At 36.9% G+C, this 20,356-nt stretch overlaps 1 long non-coding RNA gene across 1 annotated transcript; it reads left to right on the forward strand.

Annotated features, from left to right (window-relative positions):
• Positions 1–476: 476 nt before the first annotated feature.
• Positions 477–18,590, forward strand: LOC129644749 (uncharacterized). Its single transcript, XR_008710956.1, has 3 exons — positions 477–553; positions 2,673–2,752; positions 18,536–18,590. It is a non-coding gene; the product is annotated as an uncharacterized LOC129644749 (long non-coding RNA).
• Positions 18,591–20,356: the final 1,766 nt, after the last annotated feature.

The following is a 20,356-nucleotide window of genomic DNA, read 5'->3' on the forward strand; positions in this document are numbered from 1 at the left end:
TGGAGAAGGAAATGGCAACCCACTCCAGCATTCTTGCCTGGAGAATCCCAGGGACAGGGGAGCCTGGTGGGCTGCTGTCTATGGGGTCCCAAAGAGTCGGACATGACTGAAGTGACTTAGCAGCAGCAGTAGAGCGTCTCCATCTTTGGCTGCAAAGGACATAATCGATCTGATTTCGGTATTGACCATCTGTTGATGTTCAAGTTAGTCATCTTTTGGTTAAGAAAAGCTTAATTAAGTCATCTCATGCTTAAAAAAGGCTAATTAAGTAAAAGTATGAATTTGCAAAGATTAAGACAAATTGTAATATTCATATCTTGATTCCCAACCCAGTATAAAGCTCTACACATATGTGAGGAATTGTTATTATGATAGCTGTGTCATCATTCGATGGAATATGTGATATACAACTTTTCAAATTTTTCAATAAACCTTTTTTATTTTTTTTTCTTTGATTGCACTTCTTTGCATGCAAGGTCTTAGTTCCCTGACCAGGGATTAGATCCATGTTCCCTGCAGTAGAAGTGCAATGTCTTAACCACTGGACTGCAAGGTAAGTCCCTATAAGATTTTTTAAATGTCTGAGATATATTGATATTGGTTTATTGATTACATTCTTTGCTATTAGAGCTAGTTTGTTACATTAGTATTCAAAATATTCATTTGGTTGGTAAGATGACACTTTTTGCACTTTTATTCCATGATTTTCTGGGGTCCCAGAAATAGAGTTCTTTCCATGACTCATCCATACCTGCCATGGTAAATGTTATGAAGAAGATTTCTATGGTTGGTAGAATTCTAAAGATGGCTACAAGCCCCCCTGCCCCCAAGTTTCTCATTTCTAGGTTATTCAATCATGCACTAATGTAGATTCAACTTTGAAGTGATTTTGAACATGTAATTACAATTGCAAATTGGGTGACCTTTTGACTAATTCAAAAGCAGAGTTTTCACTCACTGATCACAGAAAACAGAAGGGGAAGTCAGAGAAATTCAAAGTTTGACAAAGTTGGAGGTGGCACATGGAGAGAGAAATGTAGGCAGCTGCTAGGATGCCCCCCAGCTCAGAGCCAAAAAGAAACAGGGACCTCAGTCAATACTACTACAATAAAGAACTGAATTTGTCTAAAACTCTGTATTATCTTGGAAGCTGATCCCAATCCCCTACCCAGAGCTTCTATATAAGACTGTGGTCCTTCCAATACCTTGATTTCAGCCTTATGAGACCCAGAGCAGAGAATCCAGCCAAGCTCACTCTAACTTCTGATGTACAGAACTTTGAGATAAAGCATGGAAGTTATTTTAGCTGCTAAATCTCTGGTTCATTGCTATGTGGTGATAGAAAGCTAATATACCTGACATAAATCATGTGGGAGAAATGCAAGTACCATCCCAGCTTCTTAGAGGATTTTAGAGTTTGACTTTACAAGATTTTTCAAGGCTGTGAAGTCAGCAAATGCTGGTCTGTATGATGATGAACCTGAGACCCCTCTGACTAGAGAGCAGGAATGTCTTCAGAGTTTGAAATAAAACCCCATGAATGTTGTATTGAATGGCATTTAACTTGTTATAATTGCATATTATTTCTTTGAAATAAAATTTAACCTACAGTGACGTGTGAGGTCTTAAGTGCACAACTTGATTACTGCTGATAAACATACTATAGTTATTATAGTATAATATATATTTAGTGCAGTATTTAATATATTACTATATAATTATATATGCTGCTAATTCACTTCAGGCAGAATCTTTACCATCTGAGACACCAGGGAAGCCCATGTAAAGTGATAGAAGCATCCAGATTTTCTTAATATGTCATAATTTCATTTCATTTGCATTTTTAATTCCTTTGTAATTTCATCTTTGATGCATGGATCCTTCAAAAATGTATGTGTATAAGTCCTCCTGGGTCCCTATAACAAAACATCACAGACTGGGAAGCTTATAAGCAACAAAAATGTTTATCTCAACCATTCTGGGAATGGAAAGTTTAGTATCAGAGTGCCATTATGGTCAAGTGGGGGTCTTTCAGATCACAAACTTCTTCATTGTATCTATACTTGGCAGAAAGAGTTAGGGAACTCTATGGGATGTCTTATCTGAGCAGTGATCTCAATCATGAGGACTCACCTGACCTAATTGCCTCTGAAAGGCCCTAGCTCCTAATGTCATCACCATGGGGTGTAGGTTTTCAACATATGCATTTTGGGAGGAACAAGCATTCTGACCATAGCATAGTGTGTGTGTGTGTGTGTGTGTGTGTGTGTGTAATTTCCAGATATTTGGATCTTTTCTAATTTATTGACTCTATTGATTCTAATGGAGAAGGCAATGGCACCCCACTCCAGTACTCTTGCCTGGAAAATCCCATGGATGGAGGAGCCTGGTAGGCTGCAGTCCATGGGGTCGCGAAGAGTCGGACATGACTGAGCGACTTCACTTTCACTTTTCACTTTCATGCATTGGAGAAGGAAATGGCAGCCCATTCCAGCGTTCCTGCCTGGAGAATCCCAGGGACAGAGTAGCCTGGTGGGCTGCCGTGTCTGGGGTTGCACAGAGTCAGACACGACTGATGCAACTTAGCAGTAGCATTGATTCTAAATTAATCCATGTGGTCAAAGAACATACTCTGTACTATTTCTTTTTCCTTCTCTCTCTCTTTTTTAAAGGCATATTATAGTTCAACATTTTGTCTATGTTGGTGAAATTCTGAGAAGTTGGGTGCAGAATTCTATAAATTTCAATTGAGGTAAGTTTCAAGATAATGCTTAAATATTCTAAGTGCTTGTTAATATTTTTACCCAGTTTTATCAATTATAGATAATGTGATTTAAATATTCATTTATGAGAGTAAAGTTGTCTAATTATCCCTTTAGCTGTACCCATTTTGGTTTCAAGTACTGTAAAGCCCTGATTTTCAGTACAAGCACATCCCATAATGGAATATCTTCCTAGTAAAATTAGCCTTTTATCCATATAAAGAGTTCCTCTTCATGACTGGTAATACTCTGTCTTGAAATGTATATCATCTGTTACAACTATAGCCACACTTGCTTTCTTATTCTTACTGTGTGCATGGCTTTTTTCTATCCTAACATTGTTAATCCATCTGATTTTTTATATGTATATATTTTCCTATGAGACCTCATATTCTTTAGCCTTTTATTTAAAAACCTAGCCAAGTATGAGATTTGAAATTAAGATCGAATATTTAAGTGATGTCTTGACATTTAGTAACATTAGGAAGGTCTCAGATAGCATACTCACAAAGTTGCCTCCCACCTTGGCTGCTGAAAATAAGGTTTCCTTGCCAAACAAGCCCCTTTATCTCAGAGACCAGGCACAGAGCCTACTAATGCCCAGTAGCAAGCCTCAGTTTCTTGCCAGCATGTGGAATTATTTAAATTAGCTAATTAAGTCTTTCCTCAGAAAACCAGGGTCACCCCACCCTCTCATTACTCCAGAGCCTCCCTCTCACTGCCTCTGCTTATCCACGGTTCCTAAGTTCAGCCCTGTGTGGCCCTGCACTATGTGCGGCGTCCTCCTCCCCACTTGGCAGAAAGTCTGCCAAGTCTTTCTGAGTCTCTGTGACTATGAATTGTGGTTTATTTCATCTGTCCAGTGGCAGGCAATATTTGTTCAGGCATTTCACATAACTTAAAGGAGGAGATCCTTTCCTCATCAACAAGGTAAATAGAAATGATTAAAAAAAATCTGTGCTTGAATTAGATTGTCTCTTTATTTAATGCAAATATTATGATGTAGGTCTAGAATTTGTTGCAGTCTCTTTATCTTCTAGTTATTTTTTTTTTTTTTCTCTTCTGTAACTGCTTTTCATTCTTGGGTATATTGAGTATGCAGTTATTCTATTTTAATTCCTCTATTGGCTTTTTAGCTCTACCATTTTACATTATTTTTCATTGATGTGAATGACTGTTCAGGGGATTATGATATTATTCCTTGTTATCAAAGTCTAATAATTAAATATTTTCATAAAATTAAAAATCATTGCATCAATATAATTCAACATGTCCCTTTCCTTTGTGTTATTTTTGTAAGGATTTTTGCATTAAACTAGTAAGCTTATATTTTTTCATGCTATCAATAGCTAATACCCATTTAATTCCCATCTTGTGTTGCTTCTTTTCAGTTGAAAATTTCTTTTGGCGATTCCTATAGTACATGTCTCCTAGTGAAAAGTTGTCTCATCTTGAACTGATCTGAAAAAAAAACAAAAAAACAAAAAAACAAAAAACTATTTTCCATTAATTTTTCATTAATTTATGTGTATATTTATGGGTTGAAACATTTTATCTAAACACTTTAATAATTATTTTTCTATTGTTTTCTTGCAGCCATCCCCACCAATCCCCGCCCTGAGAACATATAGGCATATGGGCTGTATTTAGCATTCAGTATGGTTGTTCCATTATAGACAATCTAACATTTTTATCTAGTGGCTTATTATTTTTTTTTAGTTATTTTTTTTTAATCAAAGAATAATTGATGTACAGAATTTTGTTATTTTCTGTCAAAACTCAACATGAATCAGCCATAGATATACATGTATCCCCTTCCGTTTGAACCTCCCTCCCATCTTCCTCCCTATCCCAATCCTCTAGGTTGATACTGAGCCCCTGTTTCACTTTCCTGAGACACACAGCTAATCGCAGTTGGCTATCTATTTTACATATGCTAATGCAAGTTTCCATGTTACTTTCAACATACATCTCACCCTCTCCTCTCCTCTCCCCGTTTCCATAAATCTATTATCTATGTCTGTTTCTCCATTGCTGCCCTGCAAATAAATTTGTCAGTAACACTTTTCTGCTGCTGCTGCTAAGTCGCTTCAGTCGTGTCCGACTCTGTGCGACCCCATAGATGGCAGCCCACCAGGCCTTGCCGTCCCTGGGATTCTCCAGGCAAGAACACTGGAGTGCGTTGCCATTTCCTCTTCCAATGCATGAAAGTGAAAAGTGAAAGTGAAGTTGCTCAGTCGTGTCCGACTCTTAGCGACCCCATGGACTGCAGCCCACCAGGCTCCTCCATCCTTGGGATTTTCCAGGCAAGAGTACTGGAGTGGGTTGCCATTGCCTTCTCCAAACACTTTTCTAGACTCCATATATATGCATTAGTATACGATATTTCTCTTTCTCTTTCTGATTTACTTCACTCTGTTTAATAGGCTCTAGGTTCATCCACCTCATTAAACTGACTCAAATGCATTTCTTTTTATGACTGACTAATATTCCATTGTGTATATATACCACAACTTTTTTATCCATTCATCTATTAATGGACATCTAGGTTGCTTCTATATTCTAGCTATTGTAAATAGTGCTGCAATGAACAATGAGATACATGTCTCTTTTTTTCTATTTGGTTTCCTTAGGATATATGCCTAGGAGTGGGATTGCTGGGTCATACTGTGGTTTTATTTCTAGTCTTTTAAGGAATCTCCATACCATTTTCCATATTGGTTGTATCAATTTACATTCCCACCAACAGTGTAAGAACATTCCCTTTTCTCCACTTCCTCCCCACCTATTACTGTTTGTAGATTTTTAAATGATGGTAATTTTGATCGGTGTGAGGTGATATCTCATTGTAATTTTGATTTGCATTTCTCTAATAATGAGTTATGTTGAGCATCTTTTCATGTGTTTGTTAGCCATCTGTATGCCTTCTTTGGAGTATTGTCTATTAAGGTCTTTTTCCCACTTTTTGATTGGACTGTTTATTTTTTTGGTATTGAGTTGTATGAGCTGCTTGTATAATTTGGAAATTAATCATTTGTCACTTGTTTCATTTGCTATTATTTTCTCCCATTCTGAGTGTTGTCTTTTCACCTTGCTTATAGTTTCTCTTGCTGTGAAAAAGCTTCTAAATTTAATCAGGTCCCACTTGTTTATTTTTGTTTTTATTTCCATTACTCTAGGAGGTGGGTCATAGAGGATCTTGCTTTGATTTATGTCATTGAGTGTTCTGCCTGTTTTCCTCTAAGAGTTTTATAGTTTCTTGTCTTACAGTAGGTCTTTAATCCATTTTAAATTTATCCTTGTGTATGGTGTTAGGAAGTGTTCTAATTTCATTCTTTTACATGTAGCTGTCCAGTTTTCTCAGCACTATTTATTGAAGAAGCTGCCTTCACTTTATTGTATATTCTTGCCTCCTTTGTCAAAAATAAGGTACCCATAGATGCATGGGTTTACTTCTGGGCTTTTTATCTTGTTCCATTGATCTGAATTTCTGTTTCTGTGCCAGTCCCATATAGTCTTGATGACTGTAGCTTTGTAGTATAATCTTAAGTCAGGAAGGTTGATTCCTCCAGCTCCATTCTTCTTTATCAAGACTGCTTTGGCTATTCAGGGTTTTTTTGTGTGTGTTTCCATATGAATTGTGAATTTTTTTTGTTCTAGTTCTGTGAAAAATGCCATTGGTAATTTGATAGGGATCACATTGAATATGTAGATTGTGTTTGGTAGTATATTCTCTCCATCTGTTTATGTTGCCTTGTTTCTTTCATCAGTGTTTTATAATTTTTTGTGTACAGTTCTTTTGTCACCTTTAGATAAGTTTATTTCTAAATATTTAATTATTTTTGTTCCAGTGGTGAGTGGGATTAATTCCTTAACTTCTCTTTCTGATTTTTCATTGTTAATGTAGAGAAATGAAAGTGATTTCTGTGTATGGATTTTGTGTTCTGCAACTTGCTAAATTCACTTATTAACTTTAGTTATTCTCTGATACTATCTTTAGGATTTTCTATGTACAGTATCATGTCATCTACAAAGAGTGAGAGCTTTGCTTTGTCTTTTCTGATCTGGATTCCTTTTATTTCTTTTTCTTCTCTGATTACTGTAGTTAGGACTTCCAAAACCATGTTGAATAATAGTGGTGAAAGAGGACACCCTTGTCTTGTTCTCAATCTTCGAGAGAATTCTTTCAGTTTTTCACCATTGAGAATAATGTTTGTTGTAGGCTTATCACAAATGGCCTTTAGTATGTTAAGGTAGGTTCCTTCTATGTCCATTTTCTGAGGAGTTTTAATAATAAATGGGTGCTAAATTTTGTCAAAGGCTTTTTTCTGCATCTATTGATATTATCATATGGTTTTTATCTTTCAATTTGTTAATATGGTGTATCACATTGATTGACTTATGTGTATTGAAGAATCCTTGGATACCTGGAATAAACCTAACTTGATCACCATGTATAAGCATTTTGATGTGTTGCTGAATTCTGTTTGCTAAAATTTCATTAAGGATTTTTGCACCTATGTTCATCAGAGATATTGGCCTGTAGATTTCTTTTTTGTATTGTCTTTGTCTGGTTTTGCAATCTGGATGATGGTGGTCTTGTAGAATGAGTTTCAAAGTGTTCCTTCCTCTGTAATTTTTTGAGAGTTTTAGAAAGACAGACATTAGCTCTTCTCCAAATGTTTGATAGAATATTCCTGTGAAGCCATCTGGTCCTGGGCTTTTGTTTTTGGGAAGATTTTTGATCACAACTTCAATTTCAGTGCTGGTAGCTGGGTTGTTCATAATTTCTATTTCTTCCTGGTCCAGTCTTGGAAGATTGAACTTTTCTAAGAATCTGTCCATTTCTTCCAGTTTATCCATTTTATTGCCATATGGTTGTTCATGATGGTCTCTTATAATCCTTCATATTTCTGCATTGTATGTTGTAATCTCTCCTTTTCCATTTATAATTTTATTGATTTGATTCTTCTCTCTTTTTTCCTTGATGAGTCTTACTAAAGTTTGTCTATTTTGCTTATCTTCTCAAAGAACCAGCTTTTAGTTTTATTAATCTTTACTATTGTTTCTTTCATTTCTTTTTCATTTATTTCTGCTCAGATCTTTATGATTTCTTTCCTTCTACTAATTTTTTTTTTTTTGGTTCTTCTTTTTCCAGTTGTTTTAGATGTAAAGTTAGGTTGTCTCTTCAATGTTTTTCTTGTTTCTCGAGGTAGGATTCTATTGCTAGAAACTTCCCTCTTAGAACTGCTTTTGCTGCATCCTATAGGTTTTGAGTTGTCGTGTTTTCATTGTCATTTGTTTCTAGAATTTTAAAATTTCCCTTTAGATTTTTTCAGTTTCCTGTTGATTATTTGGAAACATATTGTTCAATCTCCATGAGTTTGTGTGTTTTTTTACATTTTTTCTTGTAATTGATATCTAGTCTCATAGCATTGTGGTCAGAGAAGAGGCTTGATACAATTTCAATTTTCTTAAATATACTGAGGTTTATTTGTGACCCAAGATGTGATCTATCCTGAAGAATGTTCCATGTGCACTTGAGAAGAAGGGGCATTCTTCTACATTTGGGTGGAATGTCCTGAAGATATCAATGAAAGCCATCTCATCTAATATATAATTTAAGACTTGTGTTTCTTTATTAATTTTGTTTTGATGATCTGTCTACTGGTGTTAGTGGCGTGTTAAAGTCTCCTACTATTGTTGTGTTACTGTCAATTCCTCCTTTTATGTATGTTAGTGTTTGTTTTATGTATTAAGGTGCTCCTTTGTTGGGTGCATAGATATTTACAATTGTTATGTCTTCCTCTTGGATTGATCCCTTGATCAAGTGTCCTTCCTTTATTTCTTGTAATCTTCTTTATTTTGATGTCTCTTTTGTCTGATATGAGGATTGCTACTCTAGCTTTCTTTTGCTTCTCATTTACATGGAATATATTTTTCTATCCTCTCACTTTCAGTCTATATTTCTCTTTAGGTCTGAAGTGTATTTCTTGTAGACAGCATATAAATGGGTCTTATTTTTGTATCCATTCAGCCAGTCTGTGCCTTTGGTTGGAGCATTTAATCCATTCACATTTAAAGTAATCATTGATATATATGTTCCTATTTCCATTTTCTTAATTGTTTGGGGTTTGATTTTGCAGATATTTTTCTTCTCTTGTATTTTGTGACTGTATAAGTCCCTTTAACTTTATTGTAAAGCTCATTTGGTGGTGCTGAATTCTCTTAACTTTTGCTTGTCTGAAAAGTTTTTGATTTCTCCATTGATTTTGAATGAGATCTTTGCTGGGTATAGTAATCTTGGTTCTAGGTTTTTCCCTTTCAGAACTTTAAATGTATCTGTCATTCCCTTCTGGCTTGCAGAGTTTCTGCTGAAAGATCATCTATTAGATGTATGGGGTTTCACTTGTATGTTACTTGTTGTTTTTGCCTTGCTGCATTTAATATTCTTTCTTTGGGTTTAATCTTTGTTAGTTTGATTAGTATGTGTCTTGGTGTGTTTCTTGTTGGGTTTATGGAACTCTGTACCTCTTGGACTTTATTGACAATTTCCTTTTCTATGTTGGGGAAATTTTCAACTATAATCTCTTCAAAAGTTTTCTCATACCCTTTCTTTTCCTCTTCTTCTGTGACCCCTATAATCCGAATGTTGGTGTGTTTGATATTCTCCCAGAGGTCTTTGAGGCTATCCTCAGCTCTTTTCATTCTTTTTGCTTTATCATGCTCTTCAGTAGTTATTTCTACCATTTTATCTTCCAGCTTACTGATTCATTCTTCTGCTTCAGATATTCTGCTATTGATATCTTCTAGAGTATTGTTAATTTCTGTAATTATGTTGTTTGTCTCTGTATGTTTTTTAATTCTTCTAGGTCTTTGTTAATTGAGTCTTGCATTTTCTTCATTCTGTTTTCAAGGTTTTTGATCATGTTTACTATCCTTATTCTGAATTCTCTCTCAGGTAGTTTGCCTATTTACTCTTCATTTATTTGAACTTCTGTATTTATAGTTTGCTCCTTCATTTGTGTAGTATTTCTCTGCCTTTTCATTGTTATTACTATTATTTTTTAATATATTGTATTCGATGTCTCCTTTTTTCAGACTGAAAGGTTTAATTCTTTCTTCCTTTTGGTTTCTGTCCTCCTAAGATTGGTCCAGTGGCTTGTGTAAGCTTCATATAGGGTGAGATTTGTGCTGGATTTTTTTTCTTTGTTTTTCCTCTAATGTACAAAACTGAGTAAGGATGTAATCTTGTCTGCTGATGACTAGGTTTGTATTTTTGCTTTGTTGTTTAGATGAGGCATCCTGTACAGGCTACTACTGGTGGTTGTGTGATGCCAGGCCCTGTGTTCAAGTGGCTTCCTTTGTGTGAGTTCTCACTATTTGATAATCCCTAGAGTTAGCTCTCTGATAATCTAGGGTCTTGGAGTCAGTGCTTCCACTCCAAAGGCTCAGAGCTTGATCTCTGGTCAGGAATGAATATTCCACAAGTGTTTTTTAATGGCATTAAGTGAGATTAAAACAAATACCCAACAAGACAAAACAAAGATGAACCCCAGACAAACAGTATTTACAAAAACAGGCAAATAATAATTAAGTAATGGCATATACATATACACCCATAACAAAATCAAAACAGCCCAACAAAAATAAAGTACAATATATTGACCCAGTGAACAAAGGAAATAAAAAAATTTTATCTACCAGTTAAGAGAAAAACTAACTAAAGAACAAACTGGAAAACAAAACTAAAGCAAGGTGCCAAATGGTGAATAAAGTAATGGAAAAAACCTAACAAATATGTTGAGAGGGCAGGAAAGAAAGAAAAGAAAGAAAGAATAGCTATACAGATAAATAGAGGTAGATAAACAAGATTTATCTACATTAAAGATTTACTACAAGGGGAGAAGAACAGTAGGAAAAGCAAACAAAGGAATAAATGTAAAAAAGTGAATAATAGGTTTAAAACTTTTAAATTTTTTTAAAAAGTGAAAAAAGAAGAATACATTTTTAAAAAAGGAAAAAAAAAGGAAAAGGAAAACTCCACAGAACTGCAAAAACCCAAAGTAGAGGCAGAGGTTTATAAAAAAAAAAAAAAAAAAAAAAATGAGACTGAGGGAGGGGAAAAAAAAAAAAGCTCAAAACTTTACTGGATTTCATAATCTGGATAAAATCAGCAACTAAAATGGTGGGGGTGGGGAGACATGAGAAAAAGAAAAAAGTGAAAAAAAAATCCAAAAGAATCTGCAGAACAAGTGAAAACATAAGAATAATAAATGCTTTTCTTGAGTCACTGCTGTTAGAGTCCTTTCCCTTGCTTAGAGTCACAGTCCATCTCACCCGCCTAGGGTGTTCTCCAATACTGTGCTGATCTCTGGACCTGCTGTGACAACAGCTCAGATTCTAATCTGGTCCTACTCCTATGTGTTTCTGCCTCCAATGTCCACAGCTATCAGAACTAGTGCATTTTCTTTTGTAGGTCATTGTCCTTTTATATATTCCATAGACACAAAGTCTGCCTAGTTGATCATGAGGATTTAATATTCAGCTTGCACAGCTGGTGGGAAAGTTTTGGGCCTTTTTCCTTAGCCACACTGCTTCTGGGTTTCCATTGTGGTTTTATTTCCACCTCTGCATGTGGGTCGTCCACTGGGGTTTGCTCCTGAAGGACTTGAACTGCCCCAGTGAGGGCTAGGTGTGGAGGTGGTGCAGCTGCTTGGGTTGCAGGAGTTTTGGCTGCACCAGGTACTCAGGGGAGTTAGCAGCTAGGGGAGCAGTAAATATATTACTCTAGAAGGGTATGGCAACTGGTATTGGCCAATACACTCCAGTATTCTTGCCTGGAGAAACCCCCTGACAGAGAAGACTTGCAGGCCTCAGTCCACATGGTCGCAAAGAGTTGGACATGACTGAAGCAACCCTCCGTGCATAGGCACAAGATTTTTTTCCGCCAGTGACAGTTCTGCCCATGAGGGTTGACCATGAAGGTGGCACAACTCTTGGGTTACTGGGACCCTGGTGGTGCCAAGTGTTCAGGGACATGCACTGCCTCTGGCTCAGGAGTTATGGACCTTTCAGAGTCTTTCTCTGAACCTTTGGTAGCTGGCAATCAGAAGACCTCTTTGGCCAGTCTTTCTCTGTGGATCTGCCCATTTATGCACTTAGAGGGCTCCCTCGCCTGGGGTCCTTCTCTGTTGTTCTGTGGCTCAGCACAAAGAAGGGCTCCCCTGGCTGGGGTCAAATGCTGTAGATTGGTGTTTTAGGCACTTAAAGGGGCACCCTGGGTGGAGTCTACTCTGTAGTTTGGTGCATCAGGTGCTTGATGGGCCAGACTTTCTATTGTTCAGCTGCCAATGCTGGCATGTGGGGAGAGAGAGGCTTTGATGATGGCTCCACCCCATACGTGTGATTCAGCGGTATTGCCCTGCTTCCATTGCTGCCTGGCTTTCCTCCACAGGCATTTGCCACCGCAATCTCCTCCCTCACATCCTCTGGATCCATCTCTCCACAGTGAACAGCAACCCTCACCCTGGGATTGATCCACAATTTCTAAACTCCATCTCCCAGCCTCTGTGCCTTCTAGGGGACCTGTGTCTATGTACGTGCTATGTATGACTGAAGGGAGGACTGTCTGATTCTCATTCCATTTAGGCTGCCACAGATCAGCTCTTATACTTTCAGCCTTAAATGTTTCTCCTCTGACTCAGACAATTGCCCTGATGTGAGGATTGGACCCCTGGTTCAGTTCCCCCACCCGCTGAGGGCAGGTCCAGTGCTACTAACACTCCTGTTTTCCCCCATAGTTCCTTCATCCTACTGAGTTTTGTATGATGCTATATATTCTTCTCCATTGGTCAGGTATTCCTGTCTGCTCTCAGCTGATATTCTGCATGCACTTCTGGGTCTGAAGGTGTATTCCTGATGTATCCATGGAGAGAAATGTACTCCAGGTCCACCTACTCCTCCGCCATCTTGTTCTCTAGTTGGCTTAAAGTTTTTATCTCATTTCTTGACTTGCAAAAGTCTGAATATTATGTGATCAAGGGTTTTTTGTTTTACTTTATAATATATATGTTGCTTGAGATTTACTTATATTGAGTTGTTCATCAAATGTGCACATGTGTTTGCATTTATTTATCCAAACATTCTTTCGCTCTGCTCAGTCTGTTTCCTCTCCTCAAAATACTCTGTTTACCCTTATAGTAGAAAATTCAGTGTTCCATATAGGTAACATAATACCTCTTCTCTTTTTCAGAATTATTTCTCTCTGGTCTTCAAATTAGATAACGTCTTTGAGCTTTCCTCTGGTTCATTGGCTACCCACTCTGTTAATGCTTTTATTGCAGATATTCTATTTTTAAATCTAGAATACTGATTTATTTATATTTCCTCTTTAGTGCTGGTGTGTACACATGTGTTAATTGCTCAGTCATGTCTGGCTCTTTCTGACCCCATGGACTGAAGCCCACCAGGCTCTTCAGTCCATGGAATTATCCAGTCTAGAATACTGGAGTGCATTGCTACTCCATTCTCCAGGGGATCTTCCTGACCCTAGAATTGGACCCAGGTGTCCTGCACTGTAGGCAGATTCTTTACTGTCTGAGCCATGAGGGAAGCCCTGTGCTGGTATGCTGTTGCTGCTGCTGCTAAGTCACTTCAGTCGTGTCCAACTCTGTGCGACCCCATAGATGGCAGCCCACCAGGCTCCCCCATCCCTGTGATTCTCTGGTATACCATGTAGTTAATCATTATGATTCTTTTTTCTTTTTGCCTTGAAGTTCTTGAACATACTTAAAAATAGATGTTTTTTAATTTCAGCATCTGGTTATCTAAGTGTCTTTTTCTATTGACAGGTTTTGGTCCTAAAAATGTGTTACATTTTCTTTCTTGCCACTTCTAGTGATTTGTTTAAAACTTATTATATATTAGCTATTGTGCACAATGTGTTTCAGTTGGTTTGGATTTAACTACATTCTTCTAAAGAGTGTTCATTCATTTCATCTGGCAAATGCATTACTAGCTGTTTATAATAGTATTTTGTAGGCTTGGTTTTACAATTTGCATAGCAGAATAATTCTATTTGCCCTGAGCCAAAGGATCAATCACTTTGCTGTCAAACAGTGTTTGGCCCTAAAATATAGTAATTCTTAGGTTTGAATGGAAAGGCTTAGCTCTTTACTAAATCTGTTTAAGTTGGTATGATTTCTCTGCAAACTGTTTCTCTGTGTTGATCAGTATTTGATCACTACTTTAGGCCCTCTAGTTCTGACTTTCCACTGGGCTCTTTAATGCCCCCTATCTGCATCTGTAAAAGTGAAAGTCACTCAGTCATGTTTGACTCTTTGTGACTCCAGGGACTGGAATTCTCCAAGCCAAAATACTGGAGTGGGTAGCTGTTTCCTTCTCTGGGGAATCTTCCCAACCCAGGGATCAAACCCAGGTCTCCCACATTACAGGAGAATTATTTACCAGCTGAGCCACAAGGGAAGCCCTATATGCCTCCATACTTCAGACTATAATGAATGTTTTCAAGAGCATTTATATACAGGCAAGTACCTCCACTCTGTGACTTTTTCATTTATGTGTTTTCCCTCCTCAACTTGCAGCTGCTTTTGAAGATCTGAAATCTGTCCTGGAAAGTCTAGAGCCAATAAAATCATCTTCTTTAGCTTTAGCCCTAGCTGTCCCACACTGTGCAAATTATTGAGTTTCCTCAGGGAAAAGATAGCTAAATGGAGATCTCACCCATTCATGACTCTCTTATTTCAGGTTCAGATGTCCTCAAATCTCCATTTTTTTATCTTTTTCTCTTTTAACACTACCCTCAACTTCTCCTCCCACCAACACACACACAATATTAGGTGGGGAGGAACTCTCCTCATTCAGTTTTCAACCTGAAGTATTAAACTTAAAATGAAAACAAATAATCCTGGATGAAAAAAATAGTAAGTGACTAATATAGATGTAGTACAATAAAAATGGGTAAAAGCAGAAAATACAACCGAGTTAAAGTAATATCCTTTCTTAATATTGGATGTAGTCTGGTATATGGCAGTACTTTTAAAAATTGAAGAAAGATATCTCTTTACTGGTTCTCCCTCAAATTTTGTACAATATTTCACACCCATTATTTTTGCTTATGAGTTTTTAAGGTTTTTAAAGTTTTTATCCCAAAAGTGTTGGAAGATGTCAGATATAGCTCTGCTGTTCTAGTAAAACAATATTTGCATTCATATATTGTATCTATTCTGTTGTCAAAGCTGTGGAGTCCTATCCCAAGATGACAGGTGTGACGCCAAAAGCTGCCTGATTCTTTACAGACAGCTTCCTAACCCCATATTAGCAAAAATGCCCACCCTATGCTCACCCTATAGTGCCCTAGCCAATCATCGAATTCTAACCGCCCAGTAGGAATTTTCTTTGTCTTGAGGCTATAAAGATTGGTTGTGTGTGTGTGTGTGTGTGTGTGTGTGTGTGTGTTTAGTCACTCAGTCATCATATCTGACTCTTTGTGACCTCATGAACTGTAGCCTGCTAGGCTCCTCTGTCCATAAGGATTCTCCAGGCAAGAATACTAGAGTGAGTTGCCATGCCCTCCTCCTCCAAGGGATCTTTCCAACCCAGGGATCAAACCCAGGGTTCTGCATTGCAGGTGGGTTATTTATCATCTGAGCCACCAGGAAAACCCATAATAAAGATTCGCTACTAACACATCAGTCCATCCTAAAGGAGATCAGTCCTGGGTGTTCATTGGAAGGACTAATGTTGAAGCTGAGGCTCCAATATTTTGGCCACCTGATAACAAAGAGCTGATTCATTTGAAAAGACCCTGATGCTGAGAAAGATTGAGGGCAGGAGGATAAGAGGATGACAGAGGATGAGATGGTTGGATGGCATCACCGACTCAATGGACATGAGTTTGGGTAAACTCCAGGTGTTGGTGATGGACAAGGAGGCCTGGTGTACTGCAATTCATAGGGTCGCAAAGAATCGGACATGACTGAGCGACTGAACTGAACTGAACTAACACACAGAAAGCATCTACTCTCCCTGGTCTGTCAGGAAATATTGCCACACTGCACTCACAGTGCCCACATTATCTCTGCTTTTTGTTCCTAGTAAACTCACTCCTTTCTGAAATGCTCTGTGTCTGGAAATTCTTTTCCAATCTGCGTTCAGTCTGCCTTGACAAAAGCCATATGGACAAATTAGGCTTCCTTAATTTTAGAACATATAAGTGCCCTTCTGCCCCTCTCCATTGAATTTTCTTTTCTGTTTTTTTTTTCTTTTTTTTTAAATAAGAAGGTTATTTAATAAATAACACACAGTATCAGGGTTACAAAATGGTTTTCTAATATAACACTCCTCACTGGTGGCTTCCCAGTGGCTCAGACTGTAAAGAATCTGCATTCCAAAGCAGGATACACAGGAAACTTGGGTTCAGTCCTAGTTGGGGAGATCCCCTGGAGAAAGAAATGCCAGCCCACTCCACTGTTCTTGCTTGGGACATCTCCTGGACAGAGCAGCCTGGAGGGCTACAGTCCTAGGATCTCAAAGAGTCAAATGGGACCGAGCAACTAACACTTACTTTCAAGTTCTCTATTGTCATCAGGTGATTTCACTTTTCTAGGTTCTTCAGATTTTAATTGCCAGAAAGATGTTTTAAGCTATGACCACTCGGTAGATGCAGTGTCTTATTGTCACTAGGCAGCAAAATGAATACATGAATGAGTAAAAAAAAAAAAGAAAAGAAACCAATACATGGATAAAGATCACAGGATAACATAAAAGTTTTCGACATAGAGAGAATCGCCTCTGCAGATATTTTGAAAGACAGAAACCTAACACTAACCCCTGATAAGCTGAACCAGAGTTTTCTTCTTCTTGAGGGTGGCAGTGTTACTTTATAATGATCCACAGTTCATTCTGGCTCATTCCCGTGAACACTGAGATTCAGTATATCAGAAACACTTTATGGTGTTTGGGAACAAAGAAGTTGAAGGTCAAGCATCCAGGGACTTTAGACTGAACTTGACCATTGCTGAACTGTGACACTGGAAGTTCAGGGTGGGTCAGAAACCCTGGCTTTCTTGCTCATCCCTATATCTTCAAGGCTGGGCCAGTGTCTGACATATGGTGGGGTTTCAGTATGTGTTTGTTAAGTGAATTAACAAATAAAGGAATGGACTGCTTTCTTCAAGAGAAGAAACTCTAAGAAATAACGAGGGCTGTCTGTTACCACTTTTTCCTGGAAAGGACACATATTTGATCGATTTAATCAAGACCACATTCTTGAAGGTCGGACTGTCCATTAAATTCTGTATGAAGATAGGCATTCAGAGTGTCAAGTAGGAGTGTATTCAGGTCTCTAGTGAGCATTACAAAGAAGGCTGTAGGAGGATTTGTAAGGAGATGATTACTTCCCCTCGATACCTTAGAAGGAGAGTTCAAAAAGAAATTGACTTTGATTTTCTTGATTTCTTGAGGATATACTGTAAGACCTTCCCCCCTCTAGGGCAGCAAAATGAGGTTGCAGGGGTCAAAGACAATGATTTATGGACATGGTCCTAGAACTGGGTGTCTTGAAATAAAAAAATTAAAAAGTACTGCACTTCATGGTCTTTCCTGATAAACTACAGAAAGAAGTGCTACAAATTCAATGCCGTACATGCCGTACGTTCTGATGGAGTGTTGCTGGGACAAATTATGTTCCAGCAGTCTTAACCATGTTCTGAAAATTACCAGCATTCACCTTCTGTTTTTTTGTTTGCTTTTGTTTTTGAGGTTACAGCAGTAGAATGAGGTTATTTATAGGAGAATGTGTTTCTTAGTTATTCTTCCTGGATACAGTGAGCTTTATAGTCAGATTTTGTGATTGATTGTCAACATGAAAGATTTTTCTCTAATTTATGTAGTTACTGTGGTAGGATTTGAAAAATAATTAAATATTGCATTTCTCTTAAGAAGAAATAATAGCTTTAGGTAAAAATACTCTGAGAGTAATTTAGACAACTTTTATTTGAGGTAAATCTATCATTTAGTAAAAAGTAAAGTTCTCAATAAACTGATCATTTGCTAATAAGTGGCTATCATATGATGTATAAATACAGAATCTGAGTTAGTAATCATATTTTCCACCTTGTTTATGGCTTAGAGTTCTATTATGAGCCAAAATAGAATAGGCTGCATTTTATTGGAAAACAATACTTGCACATGATCAACTGAATTGTGCAGGAATACCATTGACTGTATCTTAAACACTTTATCTTGACTCAAAATCCTATGGTGAACTCAGTTTGTATATCAGAGAATTTGATGACCTGCTCACCACAGGTAGTAACACATATTTGCTCTGTATATGTGCTCAGCTAAAATTAAACTGTAGCCCTTGCTGCAGATTTGTGAAGCTTGTCAGAAAAGCAGTAATTCAGGCCTGTCCTCAGATCTACAGAATTAGAACCAGCATTTGACATTAAACCTAGTTGAATAATCGGATGCAGCCTGAATTTGATAGCACTGTTTCAGGCTTTTAGAATGTAAAATAAGGCATCCACTGCATAGAAAATCTAATTCACAGACAAGACCATCTTCATTATTGTAGGATTAGACCCTAAGAAGCAATATTGGTCTTGGGTTTCTCTATTAACAATTTTAAATCTGTTAGAGCATCTAAATGAATATAATCAAATACACTATAATCATATCATATCATACTTTTACATCAGAATTGTTTCAGAATTTCAGAAAGTGAATGCCAGTTTCTCCTTCTACAGATAAAGAATCTGAGAACTTGAGAGGTAAAATGCATACCTGAGCTTCCATAGCTGGTAAGTGGCAGAGTTCTGACTACTGTGAAGATTTCTGGAATCCAATTCAGGACTCAGAAAAAATAGATGCTTTTTTCTTTCTACAAATTCATTAAATATCTTTATCCAGTTTTTATTTTAAATTTGAAAAATGTATGCCTGTCTTCCATATGGAAAAATATCCCTGTGTGTATATATATATATATATATATATATATATATATATATATGTATGTAAATAATACATAACACACCAGTAGTTAATGATGGCTATATAGAAGAAAAGAAGCAAGGGTTATTTCAATATGTATGACAAGCAAAGATGCACAAGAAAATATTTGCAACTATCATATAATAAAAGATTATGGTGTGGAACTTATGATGAGGGATGTGACTTGTGTGTGTTTATGTGTTTTTGTGTGTGGTGGAGAGATTAACTCTTCTCTTCCATTATAGTAACTCAACAGAAAATGGATAATTTGATAAAAAATGGGTGAGAAAGAGAGAGGGAAATGGAATAATGAGCATATTACTTAGAAATATAAAGGTAGATTTCAAAGGTGCCACTAGAAAATATGGGCTATATTGCCTCTGGGACCATGGGTGGTGAAGGATGTGTTAATGGCTGGCCCTTTTCCATTGAAAGCCCGTATTGTGATAGATCTACCTGTCATCTACCAAAACCTTATAATAACTTTTAAAGATATGTTTTAACTTTCAAAATGAGAGTAAAAAGAAAATACATCACTGATTGACCTACTGGCTCAGAAACAGCTTAAGAAAACACATGCGTATCAACTGATTCTGAAAATAGTGCATTGTGTCTAACTGGTGATTTCAGCTGGGTTGCAGGACTCTGTCTAGACGTATTATCTGAACTCACTGCTATTCAGCAACTTGGTGAAGCTCAGATCATTTTATTGGAGGATTACCAGAAAATATCATAACAGACAAACATTTATATAAAAAGAATATGAGAAAATATAGTTAATATAAAACATTTTTGAGTACCAGTAGGGGGCACTAAGATTCCACTGAAAGGAAAATAATAACCCTGAAGCAGTCATAAATTATTTGTTTTCTTACCTTAATGGGAAAACATCATAAACTCTATACTTTTTTAATTTCTGTGTAGTTAGTGGAAATACTTTTTTCTCTAACCCTTTTAACAAGAAGATGGATTTAACTATTTAACTGGAAATTTATTTTTTCTCTTATTTCCACCTCTGTCAGGTTTGCCTCTTATTCAGCATTAAAATGCAATTTTAGTTTGCTCACTTTGTCAAAAATAGAGCAATTAGGATTTTTCACAGATAAGTAACTTCCTAATAAATAGCCTTCTACAAGAAGGACCTTTAAAATGAAGCAAGGGTGTGTTAACTGCAACTTGGATCCAAGAAGGAAACTGCATAAACAAAAACAAGTTTTGTACAAGCCAACCTCCTTACCCATCCTCAAAATAATTTTAAAAATACCATTTATCAACTAGGACCACACTAAAAATAATTCTAGATATGAGAAGAAACTAAAACTTTTAACATGTTTTCAATGACCATTGAATGTTAATCTCACAGTTAAAAAAAAGACATCTGTTTTTAATTTTTATTTTTTTAATATAAATTTTTTTATTTTAATTGGAGGTTAATTACTTTACAATATTGTATTGGTTTTGCCATAAAATGAAAAGACATCTTATATCCTCAAAGACTTAACTCGTTGGATAAAACCTTGATGCTGGGAAAGACTGAAGCCAATGGAGAAGGGGTCAGCAAAGAATGAGATGGTTAG

This window comes from Bubalus kerabau, chromosome 2 (assembly GCF_029407905.1).
Source record: "Bubalus kerabau isolate K-KA32 ecotype Philippines breed swamp buffalo chromosome 2, PCC_UOA_SB_1v2, whole genome shotgun sequence".
NCBI classification, from domain to species: Eukaryota; Metazoa; Chordata; class Mammalia; order Artiodactyla; family Bovidae; genus Bubalus; species Bubalus kerabau.